General features: G+C 43.8%; 1 protein-coding gene across 1 annotated transcript in view; it reads left to right on the forward strand.

Moving 5' to 3' along the window:
• Window positions 1–12,155, forward strand: part of ANTXR1 (ANTXR cell adhesion molecule 1) — a 218,303-nt gene that overhangs the window by 167,424 nt on the left and 38,724 nt on the right. The window lies entirely within an intron of this gene.

Genomic DNA, 12,155 nt, shown 5'->3' on the forward strand with positions numbered 1-12,155 from the left:
ATATATTTATAAGAAATAGAAACAACCTATTCTTCAGTCTCCTTGAGGAAAAATATATCTTTATGTGTGGTATTGATAATTAAAATAAAAATAATAAACATTTTTTGTTTCCGGGGGAAAAAAAATTCCATTCTTCACTGACCAGTTTGGCAGAAATAGATTTATAAACTGGAGCAGACAGAGAAGGGAGTGTAGGAAAGAGGAAGGTTAGAGAGAAATATTATCATAGATCAGACAGAAGAACCAAAATTGTTTGAGGGCAAAAGGCTGATTGGATGAATCCAACAACAATGGAATGAAAATGGATGGAATTTCTTCTGATGAATCACAGCTAAATTGAATCTCTTCTTTACTGATTCTGAATGAGAGTTTGTATTTAACATTTGAAGATGTTCCCTGTGCTTCTGAGGAGTACAGTGCCACCTTGAATTTTCATTCTCCAGCCAAATAATAGTTGAAGGACAGGAGGTCTGAGAATTAGGATAACTTGACCACATTCTCAGCAGTGTCACAAATGACAATGTAGAGCCTACTTTAAAATGGGCTTTCTGTATAGAAATCCTGCCAGAATTTTAAGACACATGAAAGAAATCAATGCAGAGAACTGTATCCTTGTAGTCATGGTGACAGCCGCAGACACCTAGACGTACACATGGAGAGACACAAGAAAGGTCACAGTTTAGGTAGGAAAGGGAATTCAGAGCTGCCTTATGGCAACTCAGGAACAAATTCCAGGGGAAGGGAGGACTATCCTGTAGCTTTGTCTACGTGCCTAGTGTTTTGTTTTGCAAAACCTTTGGAGACTCACTACAGACCTGCCTTCCTTGCATGGTGATGACTCTGTGTAAGAATTCCTCAGCACTGATTTATGGGATGACCACATTTTCCATAAACTCAAAATGACTACGTCCAGGCATGTGCTCGTGAACAAGAGTCACAGGTTCTGAATTTTTCCTTTAAAACAAAAACAAAAACAAAAATCACCGAATTACATTCTCAGTGACATTCTGAATTGTTTCAAACACTGTTGAAATAGTTGTTCTGTGTTGACCTCACAGAAACCTGGTGATTCTTCCTTCTCAGTTCCTGTCTGATCCATCCTTCCCCTAGTGAACCCCACTCAGCACTCCAGAGACAGACACGGACTCACCAGCAGAGCCTTTGAGGCTACTGGGAAAGCTGGGCAGAGCAAAGGGCTGGGGGAAGCCTGAGCCCAGAGCCACATCCTTCCGTGGGATTGGTGCCCACCTGCTGGGCGCTGTCCAAGCCCCAGGTCAGGGAAGACATGAATGGGACAACAGCAGGAGACATGAATGTCTTCTGTCGGCCACCACTCATCTGCCTCTTTCTGCCTGGGGTGGGCTCACAGTCCTCTTGTTTTTTGGAGCCCACCAAGAAATCCTGAGCCAACGTAAAAGAGAAAATGCCAGAAGAAGCCACTTAAATAGCAAACCAGAAACACATCTGATCCTAAAATGTAAGGAGTTCGCTAAGCATATGGCATCCTTTGCTTAAGCCATCCCTCTGCTTCCAGTGTGTCCCCGCCACTGCGCTCTTCCTAAAACACGGGTCTCTGCCTGCCATTCCAAGGCTTCCAGACTTGCAAAGACTAGGACAAAGCCCCAAATTCTTAGCTTGATGTAGAAAGGCTTCCCTTTTCATTTCGTCTGCTACCCACCCCCGCCCCAGTTTCCTTCATCACTCCCAATAGGCTCCAGCCACCTGGAATTGCTCACCATTCCCTGAACATGCCAGAATCTTTTGTGTCACTGTGCCTTTGCCTAGTCTGGTTTCTCTGCTTGGCATATCTCTCCCATCATCTCTACCGAGTGAACTATCACCTTGGGAAGATTGCCCATTGTCCCCGTGGTAGCTGTCGCGACCCGGGCTTTTAACGGGGCGTTGCCAAAGCAGAGCTCATGCACAGAGACTTAACAAGAAAGTATGGAAATTAGAACCTGTGTCCCTTGTACATTTTCCAAGATGGTCCTAAAGGCTTCCGACATACCGGAGCCTCTCTGATTTCAGAAAATTTGCTTACCTTTCAAGGACAAATGGCAGAAGGAATTGAGAATGTGCAGCCTGAGAAAGAAGACTGAAAGGGACCCTGAGAGCTTTTTCACTCGGATTCCTGTAGCAGATCAGTGGTTCTCCAGCTTGAGCACAGATTCCCCTGGAAGTTTCATTCAAACACAGATTGCCGAACCCCACTCCGAGTTCCTGACTCAGCAGGTCAGGGGTGGGGCCTGGGAACTGTGACTTCTAACAAGCTCCCAGGTGACGCTGCTGCTTCTGGTCTGAGGGCCACACTTTGGAACCAGTGAGATTCCTAGGTGTCCTTCCAGGATCCCTTTAACCCCGACAGCCTGTGATGCTGAGTCAACATTTCCATCCTTATTTGACCACCAAGCCACTACTTTACCACATTTCTCCACTGAACACTTATTAACATTAATTGGGGGATAACTACTGTAGCTAAAATCTAAATACTGTCCTGACTAAGTGTAGAGAAATCTTCCCAGCCACAGACAGTTTTGTTCCTAGATCACTAATTTCAAATACAGAAATGTAAGGGAGCTTCAGAAATCAGGATTCATAGAATTAAGTGATTTCACTCTGGTTACACATGGTGATCACCTGGGGACCTTTAAAGCCCTGACATCAGGGTCCAACCCCCAAAGGTCCTATTTAATCAGTCCGGGATGAAGTCCAGATGTTGAGATTTTAAAAGCTCCCCAGGTCATTCTAATGGATGAGAATCAGTGATCTGGTCCAAGTCCCTACTTCTCATCCAGGACAGCATCTTCTCTTTCCTTCTTGGAATGATCTGAAGGCAATTCTCAGGGGGAGGTAGAGCTCAGTGGTAAAGTGCCTGCTTAGCACGCACGAGGTCCTGGTTTCAATCCCCAGGACTTCCGCTAAATAAATAAATAAATAAATAAATAAATAAATAAATAAATAAATAAATAAATAAATAAATAAAATACATAGATGTCTCCCCCATCAAAAAAAAATTAAATTTTAGTTTTAAAAAATAAATAAAGGCAATTCTCCCCACTCCTTTAGAAGTGTCTCATAGGCAGAAGGAAAACAGATGATTACAACCCTTCTGTGCTCTCAGCTGTCCCTTCCCTGTCTGGAAGATGGTTAACGTAGATTCTGCCTGCTTCTTGGTAAAGAGGATGGAAAAGAGAAAATATAACTCTGTTTCATATGTCTTTTCTGGATGGGATTCAATCAAAATATTAACCCGTCTAAACCCTCCCCAGTCTTTTTTTATCCCAGCTTTAACCTCCCACCCACTTCACGTGCTCTGGGAGGAACCCGTTAGGGTTAGATGTCTTCTCTGTTTCCTGCTCCTTGGTTTCTCCCAGATCTGGCGTTGGGAGACTGGTACATTCCATTACTATCAGCAAAAGCAAAATACAAGGCACACTCTGAGCTTGTTTTGCAAGGCTGGGTCTCCTTGCAATCCGACAAGACCCAGGAAACACACACACATAAACATACACAGACAGTGTTTGAAACTCAACTGAAACACAGCCCTAGAGGTTGTGAAATCCTCTCCCCAAGCTTCAGCCCCGGGGCTGCTATCTGCACAGCTGTTTCCAATAAGGGAGCTGGGCTGGTCGGTCGCATGGGTCACCGTGCCTCCCTGCTGTGACAGAGGCGAGAGTGATCTGGGCAGATTATCTCCGAGGGGAGAGAGCATCCTCAGCCCAGTCCTTCGAAAGCAAATGAGCCTCAGGGCAAGTGTCTACACTCTGTTTCTCTCTCTTTTCTCCCTCCTTCATGTTCCCTGCATGACCTTCTTCTTCCTTCTTTCTTCTTTACCTTGGCTGCCTCCCCTCAAACATTCTTCCATCAGACAAGTAACTCAGTTTTAAATTGGGCAAAGATTTGAATAGACTTTTCTCCTCCCACCAAGAAAATATACATGTGGCTGAAAGCAAATGAAGAGATGCTCAACATCATTAGCCATTAGGGGTATGCAAATCACACCAACAGGGACATGCCACTTCATGTCTACTAGGGTGCCGACAAATAGCCAGTGCTGGTGAGGATATGGAGAAATTGGAACCCTCATACATTACTAGTAATGCTGTGCAATGGCGTGCCTGCTTTTGAAAAACAGGAAGCCAAAGGAAGATGATACATCACAGAAGAGGGTGGGGTCAACAGCACCAATGGGAAATTTACATGCAAGCTGACCACAGCCCTTCAATTAGGTTAACTTAAGAAGGTCATGGTGGCCTTGGTAACCTAGATTCAGTGCAGTGATGGAGGCGGGAGTGAGGCTTAGTGGAGAATGGGAGGAGAGAGCCAAGGCAGTAGCTGGAGGAGAGCTGGAGCTGAAAAGGGCTCTTTGTTTGATAAAGATGGAGGACTTGAGTGTGATTAACTGCTCATGACAGAGGCCCAGGAGAGGAAGAGGCTGAAGACCTCATTGATGGATTACAAGGGTCCCTAGAAGGACTTAGGAGACCTAGACACCAGGAAATGCCAGTCCTGCTTAGTGACCCTGCGATGAGGCTAGCAGAGCGGGGCAGGTGGAGGTGGAGTTTCTGAGGAGAGGATGAGGAGGTAGCCAGCCCCACCTTTGGAACCCCATCCCTCCCATGTGTCAGCACTTTTCTTCAGTTCCAGGTGGATGTCTTCACTTCACGCGAGAGACATGGTATTTTGGGCTGCAGTGTTAACAGGCAATTCACTTCCAAATTCCACCCCCGAGAGAACCCGCCATTGAGTCCCTTAAATATATTGCTTTATGTTTCATTTCTCCGTGACAGAATGGAAATCATGCTCTTCTCTACCCATGACACCTAAAGAGCAGTGCCAGCTGCTTTGGGGCTTTTTGTTTTGCTTGTTTTGTTTCGTTTGGTTTGGTTAATGGAAGTCTCTCACTTCTCCAAGAAGTTAATGCCATAATATCTAACCACCACAAATCAACTAGTTTTATACCCAGTTGTAACTGGCTACTTAAGAGGTGGCTCCTTGTCATATATAAGTATTGTGGAGCAGCCCTGGGTTTCACAGACGAGGTCATCAATAAATGTTCTTGATCAGGATTAGGTTAAAGCGACAATTCTGGAGTAAATCCCGTGCTCTGTCATCTACTAGCCAGGTGACCTTTTCGGCTCACTTTACTTTTTGTTTTTTTCATTGAAGTGTATAGTTGATTTACAATGTTGTGTTAGTTTCTGGTGTACAGCACAGTGATTCAGTTATACATATATATTCTTTTACAGATTTTTTTTTCATTATAGGTTATTACAAGATATTGAATATAGTTCCTTGTGCCAAACAGTAATACAGTAGGACCTTGTTACTTTACTCTTCAATATCACCTCCCTTTTCCAAGGAATTGTTTGCAGGGCGTGCAGACACCTAGACGTATAGGTCCACAGGCCCACCCCGAACATCACTGGATGGCTCAAGCTCCCTGAGATAGGCATGCATCTCACCTCAGAAAGGGGTGCCCTCTCCTGATTCACACATAGACACCAGGTGGGCTAGCAATGGTCCCCATCATTTGAAAATAGAAAGCAGTTAACTCCCTCAAGGACTGCTTTAGATACCTTTGAAAATATTGCTCAGTCCAGTGGGTTCTTCCATGTTTTTTATTCCCTGTAACATCCTTTTTACCATTCTTTGTACTCCCCAAGAAAGCATTTACTTAGTAACATAGTTTTTACCCTATATTCTCTTGTTTCTTCAGTTGTGGTCCTAGATTTATATAATTTAGTGTCTAGTTCTTTCATTTAACTTTATCCCTTTGAGTTTAAAGTCATTTTGTTTACTAGGCCATTAAAATCATTAAGACCACTGTTTTTACGTGTGCTGATAAGACATCCCTTCCCGAATATTGGTGATTTTAAAGCACACGTGTGTCTGTGTAAAGACGTGAACATTCCCATTTGAACTGCTTGTCGGTGAAACAACAGATCCAACTGTGTAAACACCAGCACATCAGGTTTCTGACACACCCGAACGACGTGGTGAAAATGGATGACTTGGGCAAGTCCCAGTGTCCAGAACACACACGGTTGGTTGGGTGACCTTCTGTGGGAAGTTCGCCTGACCCTGCAGCTCTCATTGGTCATTTTCCTCTCACAGGAAAACCTTTTCATTGGAAACTCCTAACTTGAGCTTTCCTCTGAACTTGCTTCACTGCCTCTCTAGCAAACTCCTCTGTTCTGACAACACTGATTGTGGAAAATCAAAGGAACAGAGCAAACCCAAGAGCAGGAAATGTTTGCTCAACTTGCTAAGTGTGACCGTTATCAGTGAATGACCGCTGAGGTGCCCAGAAGGGCTCCGTGCAAGAGGCAGACAAGCAGGAGACATCAAAGAAGGGACAACTGGTTGAGGAGACGGAAAGGATGGCGGTCAGGGTAGCTCCCAGGCAGACCCAGAGAGCTGAAGGGAATGCCAGCCGCAGAGGGAGGCAGTCGCAGGCAGCCTGAGGGGATGGGAGGCCTCCTCCAGGGCTGGTAGGGCTTGAATTGAGCTTTGGAGGGAAGTCGGGACTTCAACAAGCAGTCAGTTTGTAGAAGGGCCAAGTAGCAGGTTTCCAGAACCAGCTTGCAGCCCGTAAGTGCCCATGGCCAACCTGCAGAATGAGGAGAAACCTCTCAGGATGGAGTGCCGGGGACACCTGGTACCTCACAGGGCTGGACAGGGCACAAGGATGCAATCTCACCACCCTGATGATCAGACTCAAAAATCTGGACTTAGTTCCAAAGCCATTTTGAGCTGATCTTCATCTGGGGTAAATATTCAACGGTCAAATTATATTATATTTTAAGAAATTTAATCTAACACAAAGTTTCTCAAAAAGTTTTGCAAAGCTCTGGTTTGACTAGATATTCATAGAGTTCTTAATTGTTTTTCATTGATACGTCAAACTTGGCCATAGATGTCTTGTCTTGCAGAACAGCCAGATTAAAATCATTCTCCCAAAGAACTCAATGGATCTAATGTGCTGGTAAATCATTAATAAGCCATTGTAACGGTCCAGGCATGGGTTGTCAGGCTTGAATTTAATAGCAACACAGTGTGAAAAGACATAAATCAAGATGGCAGTAGCTGAAATTCACTGCAGCGTGGCATAGAGAAAGAGGCCATCACTTCATCTCTGAGAGACCCAAGTTAAATCCCGGCGCTGCCTCGTGGTCATGTTAATCAGCCTCACTGAGCTTCAGTTTTCTAATGCGTAAAAATGATCCAATAATCCCTACTTTTAATTAAATAAAATGACAAGTATAAAGAATTCAAATAGATGGGAATTCATTTCTTCCCTTCCTTCCCCCTTAAAACTACCATTGATTTCAGAGACGTTCAGTTAGATCTCAGCACGTCTGAAAAACAGCTTCTCAAAACTAGTCTCATATTTAAGTCAGCAATGACTAAAAGAAACAAGTTATTGTATTAAAGTCTTTGTATGAAGGTCAATTTTTCTTGCCATAAACTTTATATTGGCTTTTTTTTTTTAAAGTCACTCTGCTCTATAATTCAATTCAGGAAACTGCCAAAAAAGTACACATTTCTATCTAGGAAGAGTAGGGGGGAAAGGTTTGCATGGAATAGATTGGTTTTTTACTTTGAGTAAACAGGGATCTTCGAAATTTGTATCAGTGTCTGACCCCAGGCTGTAAGTTCCCAACAGATCTGGAAAGAAAGTCCGATTTGCTAGCCATTGACTTCTGACCTTTTACGAACTTTTGTGAGAGTAGATCATTTAAGAAAAAAAAAAAAAAAAGCAAATTATAGGAAATGTTCCTAGAGGGTGTGATTTATTTTGGCAGAGGCCCTTCCTTGGATGTTTGAATTCTCAGTAGGATTTATTCAGTTCTCACCCTTGGAAATCTTTCCTTCACTGTCTCATTGGAGAGGAACATGAGTACTCAGAATTCTTGGCTTCCTTTCCTGAATTTACAAAAGAAAAAGTTCAAGAGATCCTCTGTCCACAGCAGAAACCAAACTGTACCCAAAACCTGCAAAGTCAACTTTTTTCAGAGACGTCAAACCCAAAGTTGATGCTGCGAAATATACCATCTTGAGGGTTGTTTCTTTTTTTTCTTTTTTTTTTGCACCAACTTCCTGCCCCCAGTAGGAGGTCTCTAAGTAAACAGACCTGAAGGTAACTGATGTGGTTGAATCCCCCATCATCTCACCCCTCTTTCTCCACACCCATATCCCGTTACACACTCATCATCATCACCATTTTATAGCTTAGCTGATGACTTTTACCTTTGAATTGCCTCATCTCCCAAACAGCTGTGGCCACAGAAGGTCAAGCCCTGATATCAAGTTGCAAATAGCAAACAAAGCAGAATTAAATCCTGGAGGCTGAACAAGGCAGGGCTGTACCCCTGACATCCCTCTTCAGATTCTCTGACCTCATTTTTTTTCCTTCCAAACAGAATCAGGATAGAGGGAGGGCGGGCTCGGTTCAAGGGTCATCACTAGGGAGAGTCTACAACCCAGCAGCAGGTCTCGGTCAAGAACCATCCTGATCCAGGCTGGGGGGGGAGTTCTGTTCTGGCCCCACAGTGTTGGGCTGGATCATAGATAGCAGACTCTGACCTAGGAGGTAGACTTTCAGAATCCACAGGGCAGGGAGGAGTCAGCCTGCCGCAGAGCATCCACAGGGACACCCGTCTTCTCCCAGCATTCCCGTGACCACCGCACCTCAGTCTGACCCTCAGTCTCAGGAACGGATTGGGGATTCCTCATGATCCCAGTCCCTTCATTTTCCAGGTAAGGGAACTGAGGTCCTGAGAGGTGGTGGAGAGACCTCCAAACACTCCCCTGTCACCACCTTACTTCCTTCCTTTTCACCTGTTAGGAAGATAATGTTCACATAATAAGACCCTTGCTCCATTCAAGGTCACCAAGGGAATTAGTGGAAGTGGCAAGGCAAGCACCCACCAGCCCGCCACTGCCTGCCTCTCCTGAGTCCTCACCCCAGACCAGGAGAAGAGGGTGGGAGTCACCACTGGGCTTAACCTCTTGAAGAAAAGATAAACCAGGCCTATTTGGAAGGTAGAGTTGATCCCTTGCCCTCAGTCACCTCCTTTTCTGTCCGCCTACCTTCTCCCACCTCCCAACACCTTACCATTTTATACCCTGACATAACCACTGCTTATCCTCTCACGGTGACCTGCCCTCCCCCGCAGTGTGCTGCATTCCCGAGGAACCTCAGATTTTCTCCCCCTCATTCCACCTCTGCCTGCCTCCCCATTTATCCCCGACATCGTGTCTAAGACAGAGGACACCCACCCATTTGACATCCTACCCTATAGCACACGCCAAGCTAGGTAGTGGGGATTTAGCATGAAGAAGGCAAGACCCCTGCCCCTGTCGGGTGTACAACAGCGTGGTCAGAAAAGCACTAAGTTAGAACTTGAAGTGGTAAGTGTTATGGAAGTGTGGGGAGAATTTGGGGTCCCATGGAAGCATAGAGCAAGGACATTTAGCCCAGACTAGGGGATCAGAGAAGACATCCAAGAAGAAGACTGTTGGGCTGAGACCCAGAAGGATCACTCTCCTGATGAAGTGAGGGAAAGGCCTTCTGGTTGGAAGGAACCGCATGTGTGAAGGCCCAGATGGAAGAGGAGGCTGACACTGGAGCAGGGAAGGGGAGAACAGTCACACCCCCACCTCCTGGCTTCGCCCTCCCCACCCTCCAGGTACCCAGCCCTCTGCCCCTCAAGGCTCTCTCCCAATTCCTGCTCATTTTTTGACCCCTCCTTCCTCCTGGGCTCATAACTACCGCCACAAAATTTAGCACCATTTTAGTTTTTGTTTGTTTGTTTGTTTGTTTTCCCATTTTTTACATTGAAGTAGAGTCAGTTTACAATGTTGTGTCCATTTCTGGTAGACAGCATAAAGTTTCAGTCATACATAAACATGCATATATTCTTTTTCATATTCTTTTTCATTATAGGTTACCATGAGATATTGAATACAGTTCCCTGTGCTGTACAATATAAGCTTGTTACCTGTTTTATAGATGGTAATTAGTATCTGCAAATCTCGAACTCCCAATTTATCCCTTCCCACCCCTTTCCACCTCTGGTAACCACAAGTTTGTTTTCTGTCTGTAGCACCATTTTAATTTTAAGCCAGGACTGACTTCTCACTCCTGCGGTAAGCGCTAAGTGATCTGAGGAAAGGGACCATAGCTCTTTTTTTTTTTCCTTCTTTTTGCTTTCCCTCACAGCACTGAGGACATGGTTCAATTTTCTTGACCTGGGGATTATGACTTTTTTTTTTACTACCCCCAGGTGGTCGCAGCTGTTTCTAAACTTTTGTAATGTTCCCTTCATAGGCAGCTGCATTTCAGTAGTGGGCAAAGGTGTCTCAAAAAAAAAAAAAAAAAAATCCCTGCCTTTAGTAAAGACAGAGGAACCCTCTCTCTTCCGGTGTCTCCTAGGGGCATCTTCAGGTAAAATGAAGCTGATTAAGGGTTATTAAAACATTAAATTTTCCTTAGAATTGCTATTCATACTGTTTGTCATTGCCTTTTTTTCATTTGCATTCTTTTATTGAAGTGCAGTCAGTTGATGGTGTTGTGTCAGTTTCTTGTGTATGTCATTGCATTTATTAGTAACTAACTTTTCCTTTAAATTGTTTGAAAATAGAAAGTTTCATAGAAGAACAATTCTCTGACTTTACTAGTCTCACGTCATAAATTCATTCTTGTGATGTTCGTTTCATGTTTTAGTGTTTTTCCATTTTTTCACTTGGCTAATACCACCGAGAGCAGAGTTATGTTCAGAATCCACAGTGATGGCAGGATTCACTTCGGGGGTGCTCACTCTTTCTCTTTCTAGCAAGGGAAGTAGTTGTGACCAAGCAAGGCTGGGTTTCTTAGGCATGGAGGTAGAGAGAAATGGACAGAGAGTGTTTTCCCATTGGTGATTTACCAGAGTTTATAAAGCCATGGGCTCAATGCCCCACCACATCTACCAGCGGATGCCATGTGGTCCTTCAGAGATGGCCAAGGCAGCTGCAGAACTGAGGCCAACTTCCATGCTTATAAACAGTCAGCATCCCTCCAAACCAGGAATCAGTACATGAGAACTGCCCAGAGCCCGTGGTTCCCACTAGACCCCATCAACTACACAAGCTTGTTCTGCACCAGATCCTCTGCTGGAGACCTGAAGTTGAAAATGTGTTTGCTGACAGATCAAAACAGAATTTCCCAGCAAAATGTAGACCTTCCAAGTCATTAGCGTCATGCCAACAAGCCCCATGACTACATCCCACACCAGGTCACTGATAAGCAACATGGATGGAAACATCGAAAAGATTTACCCTGCCCATGTGAAAATTCCAGTTTCATCCAGCAATGTGACTGTTCTTTCAAACTGCTGTAGATGCCAATGCCGGAACGACTGTTCTGGTCCTCAGAGTGTCATCCACAGCCAGACTCTGATGCCTGTCCTTTGTAAAACTCACCGATCTGTGCCCAAACTGTCCAAGACTATATAATAGGTTTATGAGTCCAAGGAGAACAATAATTTGGGGATAACTTTACTCCATAATAATTTTCGTGTTCTCTTAAGCTCATTCCATTGACAATGTGTTTAGTTCTAATCCATTTCCAAGTTTGATTTTTTTTTCAAATGGCAACAATTTGATTATTGAAATTCTCTAGCTTTGTAAACCATGGAATGAACTGTCCCACCCTGAAGAGACACAGCTTCTCATAACGCTTTCCCAGAAACACCAGGGTTAGAGGAGAGGGAAGTGATTTGATTTTAAATGAGTAATCTTCCTATCACTTCCAGAAGATGGGTAGGCAGATACGTACATACATATAGACAGACAGACAGAAGGAAAGACAGACAAGCATAGTCTCAAATAGTTTTACATGTCTTAAAGCATCTGTAGAGATCAAAAGATAAAAGTATTTCCATGACAGGAATTTAAATTAAGGTCTTTTGTTTTGTTTTGTTTTGTTTGTTTGTTTTAATTGAAGTATAGTCAATTCGCAATGTTGTGTTAGTTTCTGGTGTACAACTTAGTGATTCAGTTATATATATATATATATATATATATATATATATATATATATATATATATATATATATATATTCCTTTTCACATTCTTTTTCATTATAGGCTATTACAAGGTATTGAAT

Source organism: Camelus bactrianus, chromosome 15 (assembly GCF_048773025.1).
Source record: "Camelus bactrianus isolate YW-2024 breed Bactrian camel chromosome 15, ASM4877302v1, whole genome shotgun sequence".
NCBI classification, from domain to species: Eukaryota; Metazoa; Chordata; class Mammalia; order Artiodactyla; family Camelidae; genus Camelus; species Camelus bactrianus.